Source organism: Ambystoma mexicanum, chromosome 7p, assembly GCF_040938575.1.
Source record: "Ambystoma mexicanum isolate Mex_15411 chromosome 7p, UKY_AmexF1_1, whole genome shotgun sequence".
NCBI classification, from domain to species: domain Eukaryota; kingdom Metazoa; phylum Chordata; class Amphibia; order Caudata; family Ambystomatidae; genus Ambystoma; species Ambystoma mexicanum.
Genome location: NC_090939.1, coordinates 521,034,000 through 521,047,734, shown reverse-complemented (window position 1 = coordinate 521,047,734; position 13,735 = coordinate 521,034,000). Strand labels below are relative to the sequence as shown.

General features: G+C 47.5%; 1 protein-coding gene across 2 annotated transcripts in view; it reads right to left on the bottom strand.

Annotated features, from left to right (window-relative positions):
- RPGR (retinitis pigmentosa GTPase regulator) overlaps positions 1–13,735 on the bottom strand; it is a 951,931-nt gene that overhangs the window by 589,894 nt on the left and 348,302 nt on the right. The window lies entirely within an intron of this gene.

Below are 13,735 nucleotides of genomic sequence, written 5' to 3'. Positions count from 1 at the left end.
TCTGGCGAATCTTGAAAAAACCACAGGCCCTGCTATCATTCATTTGCACCTGCTTCCCCAGCTCGAACCCCGTTCTCATAGTGAATGCATCTACCTGCACAATGCGGGATGGTGGGCGGGTTGCCTGTAGGAAGGGGCACAGGGACTACCAGCTCAGTATGTAATATGGCGACTAACCTGTACATTTTACCTGTAAATCTTGGCCCCTTTCCACCAGACTCCTTGGACTGTTTAGAAAGCACTGGAAGGTTTATTAGGGCAGATGTCGGTCGTTCGTCCACTGTCCAGGCAGCCAACCTGTGGAATGACCTCCCTCTGTCCCTGCGCCTGGCCAGCAACCATCTGGAGTTCAGACTAGGTGTGACGTCCCCTAGTCATTTCCTCCTAGGGGTCAATGTGTGTGTGTGTGTGGCTCTGCCATGTGGAGCCTTCTATAGCGCTATGATGCCTTTATAAGGTGTGTGTTTGCGCTCTATATGTCTTATTACCATACCATACCAACATTACTCTATTTAGCCAAAAATGTTTCAGAGAAAAGTCTAGGGATAAAACATCCGATACTGGGCAGATGGGTTGCCTGGGGTTAATGCTTCCAAAAAGCATGTGCCGCTACCCATGTTGCAGCTCCAAAGCCAACATCTAGAGACACGTGTTGCGTGTATGCCATGGATGCAAATTGATTCATGGAAAATTCCTCCTCTTGAGAAAGGATTCAACAGCCCGATTGTGCCCACTTGCTTGTCCGCAAACACTGCAGTCGCACAGAAGACTGCCTTGAGGTCGAGAACATTTATCTGACAGGATGTTACCACTGGAGGTCGTGGGTTATGCACCTGAAGGGGGTGCAGCGTAGATCTGACGCAGCATCTGAGGAGGGCGCGCATAGTGTCACCTCGTGCTCCAGCGGAACTAATGGAATCCCTAACATGAGTTGAGGTTCTGCCATGCACCATCAAATGCCCACTACGACTTCTCTGGTGACCGTGCATACAACTGGGGTACTCCAACAGCTGGTTGTCCTTACCACATAAACAAAGGCAGCAGTGTAAGTCATCCGTTTCATCCTGCGTGCCTCCAGGATAATGCCCAACACATCCAGGAGAAAGCTGCATAGTATCTATTTTGCATAGTATCTATATCAAGGTGATAAGAATTATAAGCTTTCTTTTATTGTTGAACACATTTTATTTCCATTTTAAACAAATAGAATTATTTACACAACTTATATACAACAGTATAATACATAAGGGAAGAGAAAAAAAAGGTGATGGGAGTTTGGTCCATCCATATAAAAAAATACGATTTATTAAAATCATCCCACATTTCTCCATACTTACATGGACCTAGCATCCAAAACACATAACATGCTATTGTTTTGCCCACATTAAGTTTCGAATCAATATAAAGACTATAGAGTATCATTCAAATGGTTCAGGAAACTGGAAATATTCCATACCGAGTGCAAACCGCCCCAGCAACATGTCATATCTCAGCTATACAGCAAGGAGATGGGCAGGACTTGTGTAAACGATCTTCAACTCATTTCAGTCACTCTGCAATCTAGCTCAACACATTCAAAGGCTTCCGATTGAACCCGAAGAACATCAGTCTAAGTCATTATGCACAACTAAGCTGATAAGTTATAAGGAAAGGAGGTGGGCCCCAGTATGGAATACTCCCAGCGCTTCGCTTTGTATTACAGTGAATGTGATTATTTGAGCCTCACTGGCCCGGGCAGTTGGAGGAGGTGCCCTTGCCTCTTTTTGTGGAGAATATAGTGTATTGTCCTGGATCAGTGCACTTGTTTTAAGTAAGGATGAGTATCCACACACTTGTTAGGGTGAAAAACCACTTGAGCTTTTTTTATTTATAATTCAGGCATATTGTCCATATGTGGTCAGCCAACACTTGTTTCGACTTCAGGGGTCTTTATCAAGGCTAGTGTTGCGATTTAAGGCCACATGATCCTGGCCAATTCAATCCTGTTAGGTTGTGGTTGGTGTTCTCCAGTGATCGAGCAGCATACGTGAAGCAACACAAGTGGAACTAGCCAATCCGAAACCGGATGGCCCAGGCGTGCGAATACACTGTGGCAACGACAGTACAAGAGATACAATATCAAACACAGGACGGCAGTCAGCAGGGCTGATCCAACACTGAAACTGACACCTGAATGCGAAACGAGAACTCTGGTGCGCAGCAGAGGCGTAATGGATGTAATACGCCGGCAAGTAGAAAATACGAGCAGGAGACCAGATTAGCCGTGACGACGGCGGAGGCTCGCTGAGGGCCCCAGGCATCGCAGTGACATAGATGGCATATCCCCAGGGCTGCTTACAGATACAAAACAATGTGCACACCAGACATAAGAGCGCCCAACTCACGCAAAGACAAACCCATGTTATACGGCCCTGAATTGCAGCGAAATTCACACCGCCCGACACGGCCTGAGAGTATGCGCCAGCGGAAAGGGCGAAAAAGGATTTGTCAATTGGACACGGGCTGGAGCGACTGGAGTCACATCAGAATGGCAACTGTGGAATGGTAACAGGCTGTTTCAACCCATAGGCCGGAAGCGGGCCCCACAGAAGTGCGGCTGGTGCTATAAGACATGGAGTAACATACACCGGCAGGTGCGTAACAGCTTGTGCTAAACTGACACCCGGAAGACCCCCAAAGGAGCGGAAGACCCATTGCAGTTACGAACAAGAGAGAACTGCGCTGAAGATCTATAGCTTCCTGGGGAACTGGATGACCCAGCGACAGCAGAGAGGAGAAGGAGATGCACTAAAGAAGGCGCACTAACCTGGCACAGATTGCTTAACATCAGCCCTCCTGGAGGTTGACCGGCCCAGCTCAGGTCAGGGCAGACCGTAATCAGGACAATTAGAGAGGTAGAAGTAGGGACAGATAGGCGCGGACGGAGGTGGCCCTTTGTGCAATTCATAATTCATGGAAACTGTAAGGGATGCACAGAGTGAGCTCAGTGGTGGTGTGAAGGCGGGTCAACCACGTAAGGTGAAATACTGAGCACCTATCATCAGACCCAAAAATCTACGGAGAAGCACAGAGATTAGCGAAAGAGCGAAGCAACACGTGAAGCGCATGCACTACAAGCTCCCCGCTATACAAGTAGTGGAGGGAATTACCAGAGGGAAGCTGACAGAGTGTAAGTATGAGGCAGGACCCTGAAGTGAGTATACACTGAAAGTGCCACAATACTGACGGCAGAACACTCCCCCCCAACTCAGCACAGAGATATAGGTTGGGCCGCACCACATGAACATGGGCATAAAAGTATGTTCCAGATTAAGAGGATGCTACAGTGACGACTAAAGCAAATAAAAGTAAAGGAGTAAAGGGGAGCAGTCGTCATTAGATGCGTTTGTCCAAACCTACTCAAATGGCAGAGGGTGCAAAGACACAATCGCAAGAAGCATGCGAAGGAGAAACACCGGGGAGATTGGACTGGCAAATACTGTAGGCCATCGCAGAGCTGAAATCGACATTGGAATTCAAAATCGATATGAACCTTTTGAGTCGGAATGTCAGGACACTTGCAGAGCGCACTGGGGTGTTAGAGAAGGAAGGGAAGGCTTACACAAGCAGCTGCAAGGACAACTCCCAAGAGGTCTCTATATTGAAACAAGTGCGTAACCTCGAAAACAGAGCAGAAGAGGCAGAGGGCCGGGTACCGAGGAACAACATGCGTATAATCAGACTACCAGAAGGTGAGGAGGGTCAGAATCCGACCAACTACGTAGAGGACATGCTCCTACAGGAAATAGGGGCCGGATCAGTCACCCAGGGGTTCACAGTGGAGATGGCGCACAGAACCCTAATGAGGATACCACCGCCTGGAGCCCTGCCACGGCCATTGATCACCAAGATATTGAACTATAAAGATAGGGAGAAAATCCTGGAACACTTCCGAAAAGGTGGAACCATTAGCCGGGCATCAGCATCTATTACAGCATACCCGGACTACAGATTTTTTGGTGGAAAAGCAAAGGATGTGCTACAGGGCTGTTAAAAGAAGGTTACGAGTTGCCAATCTCAAACACATGTTACAGTACCCAGCGAAGATGAAGGTCCTGCATAAAGAGAAGGCTCTTTTCCTCGAGAAGCCCGAAGAAGTTAGCAAATGGATGGACTCGCAAAATATGCCGACGGAGCAGCAAAATAAGCTTGGAGAAGGGAGTGATAAGTGAAGCTGGAACATTGAAGAGGTGACAGAGACATTAGAACTGATAAGCAAATGAGTTTTTCACTGATGGCAAAATGCTGGAGACACATGCGCAGCACAGGAGTATACAGCGCTAGGACTCACTCTTTACCCAATTAGGTTACTTTAGTTGGGATACTATTAGTACAGTATCTTCCTGCTGCACTCATAGTACCGGCAATTGGCTGGGAAACGGGCAAGATGTGGGGACTCCGGAGATTCAGTTTTGGAGCTGGGCAAAAGTTTGGGACGGGGGGATGGGTTCGTAGGTATATATGGAAGTTGGGGAAGTTATCGGGGAGTTGGCCAATGGACACGCACTAAGAGAGGAGAGTTGGGGCGCTGAAGGAGGGAAGGGGGTGGATAAGGAGGGTAAATATGGGTGAACTCAGAATAGCAACCTGGAACGTGAGAGGCTTGAACAGTTATATTAAGAAAAACCAGGTTATGAAATATTTGAGACATCAGAAAATAGATATAGCGCTTTTGCAGGAAACCCATGTGACTAAAGAGAAACAAGATATAAAAAGACGGAAGTGGAGCGTGATGACCCTGGGCTCCACATACTCAGCGTATGCTAGAGGGGTCCTAATTTGGATAGCACCATCTGTCCCATTCAAGATCCTGCAGACCTTTCTGGACAAAGATGGTAAGATGGTAATAATCCGAGGTCTGGTGGAAAGTAAAGAAATATGTATCATTAATGTATATGCCCCGAACCAGGACACTGCGGCTTATTTTAGATCTCTATATCCTAAGATAAGTCCATATAAAGATGGAGCGGTGAGATGGGGAGGAGATTTTAATTGTACTCTGGACGAGACAATGGATAGATCAGAGGGGTACAAGCGGGTAGGCTACTGGCCTAGTTATATAAAAGCGAGACTACTCGGCAGACTATCAGGGCGGTGAAGGGGGCGGGTGGAACGTTGCAGGAGACTCAACAAGACGTGAATAAATGTTTCTATGATTATCATACACACTTATATAAAGAATCCAAAGAGGGGGAAAGGTTGGATATACAAGAGGCATTGACAGATTAATCTTCCCAAACTCAATAAGGAAGAGAGTGATTGCCAAGAGATACCTATCACGTTAGAAGAACTAGAGAGTGTGATAAAGAAACTTCCAACCAATAAAGTCGCAGGTGCGGATGGGCACACCAGAGAATTTTTATAAAGAATATATTGCTGAAATACTCCCCCCATTACTAGCAATGCTGAATGAGGCATTGGACATAGGCAGATTGCCAGAGTCCCTGCGAGAGTCGATAATTATCCCACTCCTCAAACCGAATAAGCCGATACAGAATGCAGCTCTTATAGGCCCCTCTCGTTGCTGAACCAAGATGGGAAGATTCTTACAGCAGTCATGGCGAATAGGCTAAGACCGGTCTTAGGTAAACTTATACACGCAGATCAGACTGGATATGCCCCACACAGAAATATAACTAATAACTTGCGGAGATTACACCACATAATTGATTATACTCGGGGGGGACACAAGAAGTAGCAGTAGTTTTGCTTGATGCAGTGAAAGTGTTTGTTTCAGTTAGATGGCCCTGGCTACTAGCGGTCCTGAAGGAATACGGTATCGGGCCCACATACATTGAATGGGTGCGGCTGCTGTACAATGCGGCGTTTGCAAGAGTTAAGACGGGCTCCACTAACTCCGAGCAATGGCAGTTAAGGAAGGTCACAAGACAGGGATGCCCATGGTCTCCGAAGCTCTTTATTTTAGCGCTGGAACCATTAGCAGTGTATTTAAGGGAGGAATACAGAGAGGCGGGTATCAGTATTGGTAGGGGGGAACGACACCTTATCTCGTTGTATGCAGATAACATGCTCATATACCTACAACACCCAGTAGAGAATCTAAAATATGTTTAGATTTGATGGCACGATATGCTGCACTGTTGGGTATAACTATTAACCCACAGACGTCGAGTCTATATCCCCTAGGAGCGTGCTTAGAGAGGCCGATACACCAACTGCACGTGAAGACGGGGAGAATCGCAGCGACGCTTCATCCCTGCAAGCGTCCCAACGCGCCCATGCAGGAACCTGTCTGGCAACGTGCATCTCTTTGGTCTTCCTTTCTCCGCCAATATAAAGGGATCCGCCGGAGAGGGTGAATCATAATAGCGGAATTATTTTCTTGCCCTCTTTGGGAGCTGCTCGACAATGAGTGTGGAGAATGCTGCCATTGACATTGTTACAAGTCAACTACTAGGACTCGCTGATAACTGGTAGACGCTCCAGGTAGACGCTCGAGAGGGCAGGAGCCCCTTTTACCGTGCACCAGATACGTCTCCTGAGACCCGCCACCCCAACGATAACACGGACTGCAGGAGCAGCCGTGCTTCCATTGAAGCAGCCATCTGGAAGCTCTCCCTTTGCCCTCTGCAGGTGAGCCTGAAGCCCACCGGCGGTGTGCACTACGCCGTGCCACCCTACAGGAGGCACCCGAAATCGTGTGCACTACGACACGATAAGCTCCAACCTCCTAAAATGGCTGCCGCCATCAATGTTTATTGCGTTGCCTAGCAACACCTAACATCCCGCCCAGAAGGCCACCGGCAGGCGGAAGCCGGCCCACTCGAGGAAGGCCCAAGAGAGCAAGGTCCCTTCCTGTTTGCCCTGTTCGCCCACTCCAGGTAGACGCTCGAGAGGGCAGGAGCCCCTTTTACCGTGCACCAGATGCGTCTCCTGAGACCTGCCGCCCCAACGATAACACGGACTGCAGGAGCAGCCATGCTTCCATTGAAGCAGCCATCTGGAAGCTCTCCCTTTGCCCTCTGCAGGTGAGCCTGAAGCCCACCGGTGGTGTGCACTACGCCGTGCCACCCTACAGCAGGCACCCGAAAACGTGTGCACTACGACACGATAAGCTCCAGCCTCCTAAGATGGCCGCCGCCATCAATGTTTATTGCGTTGCCTAGCAACACCTAACATCCCGCCCAGAAGGCCACCGGCAGGCGGAAGCCGGCCCACTCGAGGAAGGCCAAAGAGAGCAAGGCCCCTTCCTGTTTGCCCCTGTTCGCCACAGAGCGCCACCAGCCACAACAGGACCAAGACACATGCAAGTCCGGAGGAGCAGGAGCTCCCTTCCGGTCCACCTTCGCTGCAGAAGCAAGTCCCTCCCTGCAGGAGTAGTGGTAGCCTTCCCATGATTCCAGAGCGGTATTCGGTAAGCCATTAGGCTTATTGGACCTAATCGTCTGCTACAAAATCCCGCAATTGCATCAGCAAGCATACCTCGACGCTATTGCCAGAGGAGACGCTGCAGGAACGCCTTACACCAGCCGTTCTCTATTAAGTGCAACTTTTCGCCACTGCACACCACAAGGACAGCCCCATGCCAGGATGGCCGCCAACATCTTACCTAGCTGCCTCTGAAGTGCAGCTACACACCCTGCTGGCCCCTGGCCGAGGATTGGCTGTATAAACTAACTTACACACCAATCCCACGCCGGTAGGAGTAGCCGGCCCACCACTCCAAGGATCACGTCCAAAGGATAGCGTCTGTCCTGAGTCCGTCCGCTGCCTACTGGGCTGCGGGCCAGACCCCTTGGTCGTCTGACCCTACAATACCCGTGAGTACATTACTGCTGCTAAGTACTATCCGCTCATTCAATAAGATCTATGGAGCGCATCCATATCCCGCACTCCACCTTGAACTATATCTAACCTGACTAGCGTCCCGTTCTGTATTATTACTGCGCCTGCCTTGCTATATGCTCCACGCTACTTGCATAACTGCCACGTAGACCCATTGCCTGCAGCTGCCTCACCTGAATATGAAACACTTTGCCTATCTATATCTTTGCAATGTTTGTATTGTATCCTAGAAACTGTCTGCTGCTAGTATTCTGCTGCACTGTTTTAATTACTGATGGCCTAACATACAACTGCAGTACCCATAGTAGCGGCCTGAGCTGCCTTATCAAGGTCAGCCAGATTCAAAACCAATATTGACCTGACCACTTCCTCGCTTTGCCATTAAGGTTCCGTCCTAATTTAGAGGTGCCCAGATCTGGTATTCATTACTGTAAATTGCCCCAAAATGTGCTCAATAGTGGCATGTTACTCTGCCTTTGCCGGCTAATGTGTGTTGTGCAATACTCAGCCCGCTATGCCACACCATATCCACGTTGCCTTGTTCCTTACCTGCTCCGCTTACATTTAATGCAAGCGTCAGTGTACCTGCAGAGCCTAATCTTTTGTGCCTTATGGTTTCTTACAGGCCACATTTGATTGTGTTGTACCTCACGGTCGCTAACAGACCACATCAGACTGTGCTGTACCTTATGGTCGCTAACAGACCAAATCTGATTTGTGTTGTGCCCTATGGTCGCTAACAGACCACATTTGATTTGTGTTGTGCCTTATGGTCGCTAACAGACCACATTTGATTGTGCTGTACCTCATGGTCGCTAACAGACCACACTTGATTTGTGTTGTGCCCTATGGTCGCTAACAGACCACATTTGATATGTGTTGTGCCTCATGGTCGCTAGCTAACTGCTACCTTAAACTTGCCTGTTAGTTGCGCCATTTACAAACCACTTTTGCAAGTGTGCCTCAATTTCGATTCCAGTGCTACCTTAACTAGCCTGTCCGCCCAGGGCTTATAAGCACTTGCGCAGCATACAACATCCACCATCCCTTTAGCATCCAACCCCGAATCCATATCTGAACTATGCCAGCCTGGCTAGTACTCATCATGTTCCCTTTCTGCATAATGCCCGACTGCATGCCATGTAGCAGAAATAGTTATATCCCATACAGTTATGGACTTGCCAAGCTTGCCTGTCCTAGACACTACCCCGTTCCCTGCCCCACACCCTTCCTGTCCTCCCTGCCTCCTTTCCCCCACAGACCATAGCACGAAAATTAGCGTCACTTTAGGTAACCATCCACCTAACCTCGCCACAGATGACCATTCTGACAAGATCCAGAACTCACGTAATTTGCTAGAACACTGCCCTACAGCCTACCCTAACCTCACGACCCGTAATGACAGACTAGGTTGTAGACTCCCCACTCTACTTAGCAAAATGACCAATAATCCTACAACTAAAATCACTATTAAAAGCACCATTGCAAAAACTATGCCACTCAAAGGAGCCTTACTTAATGTTAGATCCCTTGTGGCCCACTCTACGGAAATTGCCGATATCATCCGTTCAGCAGACCTGGATTTCCTCGCCACCACAGAAACTTGGCTTCATGCAGCAGCAGGTCCCTCTCTAACCCTCGCGGTTCCAGACAACTACTCCATCCTCAGGGCCGACAGAACTAATGCCCGTGGAGGAGGTGTAGCACTTATATACAAATCCTCGTTCGACATTAGATCTGTGACCTCCCTTCCTATACATTCCTGTGAACACCTATCCATTAAAATCCAAACCACCCCTAAGAATACGATCACCCTGGAACTAATATACAGACCCCCTGGTCCCATAGGTTCCTTCGAGGAAGATATAACTTCCCTCATAGCTGAAAAATCTAAACCGCTATCACAGAATATTATTCTAGGTGACTTTAACTTGGGATACAATGATCCTCACGACACTCCAGCATCCTCCCTTGCTAATGCACTTTCCGAACATAACTACCTTCAACTTGCCCACAATTGTAACATTATCTGCAAGGACCCCCTACCTCTCATATGGACTGACCACCTCCTACTGTCATTTGACATTAGCACTAATAACCCACACCACATACAGTGCCCACCGGCACCAGCATGTCTGATGAGAAATAAGCTAAATATCACAGCTGAAGCCCTCATCCCACTGGTTCTACCCACCCTAAACATGATCCCCAACACATCGGACCTCAACTTACTAGTAGACACCTACAACAACGCCATGACCAAAGCTATCGACCTTGATGCCCCTCTAAAACTACACAAAGGTAAACCCAAAGCACATCTTAACTCCTGGTACACACCAGAACTTAAAATACTAAGAAATAAAAAGTCCAAAATGGAAACCCTTTGGAAAATGAACCCTTCAGAGGAACACAAAATCAATCTCACAAATGCATCCTCCCTTTACAAAAAAGAAATAATTCGCACAAAAAAGGAAGCCTACAATATAAGAATAAGTAATACAAGTTCCAGTACCAAAGAATTATTCACCATCCTGAAGGCGTTAGAAATCCCCAATCCACCTACTGACATGTCCGTGAAGGACCAACTCTGGTGCACTAGTATCCAAGATGCCCTTGTGAACAGAATCACTGGCCTACAAATAAAAATTGAAAACAAAAGACTACCTGCCTGATTCATGGAATTATTAGCGCCGAAATCGCAGATTTGCGCACCTTTCTGCCTGAAAATCCCCATACTTTAAACAGGGATTTTCAGGCAGAAAGGTGCGCAAATCTTCGATTTCGGCGCTAATAATTCCATGAATCAGGCACTGCAACTTTCCAATAGTAGCCCCACCCTTAGCCCCCATATCCCCAGCCCACCCACCACCCCTAACACTAACCATGGCTTCACCTTCAAAAAAGTAACCGTACTAGAAGTGCAAAAAATCATAACCTCCCTCAAGCCATCAAACTGCAAAGGGGACAGTTGCCCCGCACAGATTATAAAAGATGCAGCAAGAGACCTCGCCCCCTTCATTACTAAGCTCATAAACGTGTCATTCTCCACTAATTCGGTACCCAACAATTTGAAACAGTCATGGGTCCTCGCGCTACTAAAAAAACAGACCTTGGACCCAGCCATCCCCACCAATTAGAGGCCCATCACAACTGTTCCCTTCCTGTTAAAAATCCTTGACAGAGTTGCTTACTTGCAAATTCAGCATTACCTAGAGTCTAACCAATTACTCGGTTTGCGTCAGTCTGGCTTCCGACCTCAACATGGAACAGAAACTGCCCTTGTTGATCTTAAAAGTCAGATTGACGAAATCAAAGATAAGGGCAAGGCTGCCATCCTACTCCTCTTAGATCTCTCAGCAGCCTTCGACCTGGTCGACCACAAAATACTCTGCAACCACCTCTCTTCTGCCGCCCACTTTTCCCCCTCTGCTGTCACGTGGATACAGTACTTCCTGGCCAATAGAACCATGAGAGTCTTCTCTCCGGTGGCAGCAGCAGACCCTATCCCTATCACTTGTGGTGTCCCACAAGGCTCTTGTGTTTCACCAACCCTATACAATATCTTTACAAAGCCCCTCTTTGATAAACTGGATCGTCTGGGTGTCACCTACACAAATTACGCGGATGACACCCAGATACTCCTCACCATCTCGGGCAACTACAATACTGATGTAGCCAGGATCAATGAAATCTTCTCTGTCATTCAGGCATGGATGGCCACAGATGGCCTCTGCCTGAATGACGAGAAGACTGAACTGCTCATTGTTGGTTCACCGAATAACCTAAAAAAACTAAGTCCCAACTACTCCAACATCATAATTGATGGCAATACCATCCCGGTCGCCAAAAACGTGAAAACACTTGGCTTCTATCTCGATGCCAATATTAACCTCACGAAGCAAGTCAACTCGACCGCTTCAGCCACTGCTTATACTGGAAAACTAATTAGAGCCTGTAGACCATTACTTTCCTCTAACAGTTGCCTCACGCTAGCCAGAGCACTTATACAATCTAAGTTAGACTACTGCAACAGCCTCTACTTAGGGGCTAACCAATCGATAATTAGTAAACTCCAAGTCCTTCAAAATAATGCGCTACGGGCAGCGCTAAACATTCCCAGGCGTGAGCACATCTCTGCCACTAGAACCACATGCAAATGGCTCATCATCCAACATAAAATCGATCTAAAAACACTCTGCCTCACTTACAAAGCTCTTAACCATTTATCCCCCCCACCTGACTAATAAATTCACCATGAAATCTTCCATCAGAACCACGAGATCTTCCAATACCTTATGTCTCACAGTACCTAGATTTACCTCTAAAAGAGCCGGAGGCTCGAGCTTCACTGTTCTTGCCTCCCAACTCTGGAACGCCCTGCCACTGAATATTAAGTCATCCAAATCCTTCCAGTCGTTCAGGAAACTTGCCATCGGATGGCTTCTGACAAAAAGTCAACCTCTGGGCTAAACTTAGCTATAAACTGTACCTACTGCACATGTCTCATTTATGTCATTATTGGTTGCTATCCACTCCACTGATTGTATATTCTGTATATAACTGTTGTTCAATTATCACTGCTTATTACCATGTATTGTGCTTTGTAACCTGTACTAAGCGCCCTTTTACTCCCGGGTCCAGAGCGCTATAGAAATAAAATAAACAAACAAACAACTGCCGGTGCTACGATCAATTGGGAAATGGATACGTTTAGGAACTTGGGGGGTAGACATATACCACAACCCTAAGTTAGAGCATGTGCACAACACAGGGAAGGCAATGACCAAAATTGAGAAATGTATGGCATTCTGAACAAAGCTACCACTGTGCATGATGGGGTGCACAGCATTACTAAAGATGGTGGTGCTGCCGAGACTACTACATTATATTGCAAATGTCCCGTTTGCGATTCCAAAGAAGTTTTTTTTACGGAAGTACATGGCATATGCAGGAGCTTCATATGGCACGATTCGAGGTGTAGAGTAGCATTGTGGAAGCTTCAGAATCCATATGAGCAGGGAGATATGAAAGTACCCAATTTTGAAGTATACTATTTGGCTAGTTGCAGTTTGTGGCCAAGTGGCTATCAGAGGAACAGACACCTGAATCAAGATTACTACGTGCAGAGAGCGCCCCGTTCTTCTTAAACAAAGTAATATGGTTACCCAATAGGCACGTAACCAGAGAGCATCTATTGTTACGCCTGGGGAGCACAATTTGGCACAAGGCATGCCAAATGATAGATAATCCTACTCCATATTCCCCTCAGATACCATTGGTGGCACTGGCAGGGATGAATGAGCAAGTCAGGCTAAATGTTAGGAGGAAGTGGGAACCCGTGGGGATAGCGACGATGGGAGATGTACTTAAAAGGGGGAGGCCCAAAGATTTTGAAGAGTTGATAGAGGACACTGGGTTGCACCGGGGGCAATACATCACATACTCCTGACTCCTGAAAGTCATAAAGAGCAGGTGGCCAGAATATGAGCTGTCCTTACAACCGGATTACATCATAGAAACATTTTATGACGTGTCGGAAGGGGGACATGAGGTCTCACGTATATACGAGTTATTGATGTCTAAGGTGGGTAGGGAAATAGTATGTGTGAGGCAGGATTGGGAGACAGATGTAAGGGAGCCAATGTCAGATGGGATGTTGTGCAGGGCTATGAGGTATCAAAAAAGGTGTTGAGGAATGTGCGTTCACAACAGATCCAGCTATATGTGACCCACAGAGCATACCTGACCCCGAATAAAATAGCCCAAGTTCAATCAAACAGGAATACAGACTTGTCTGAAGTGCTGAGAGGTGAACACAGGGCTGGTACATATGTTTTGGGTGGGTGCAGAGATTTTGGGTGGGTGCAGAGATAGGCAGATTCTGGGGAGA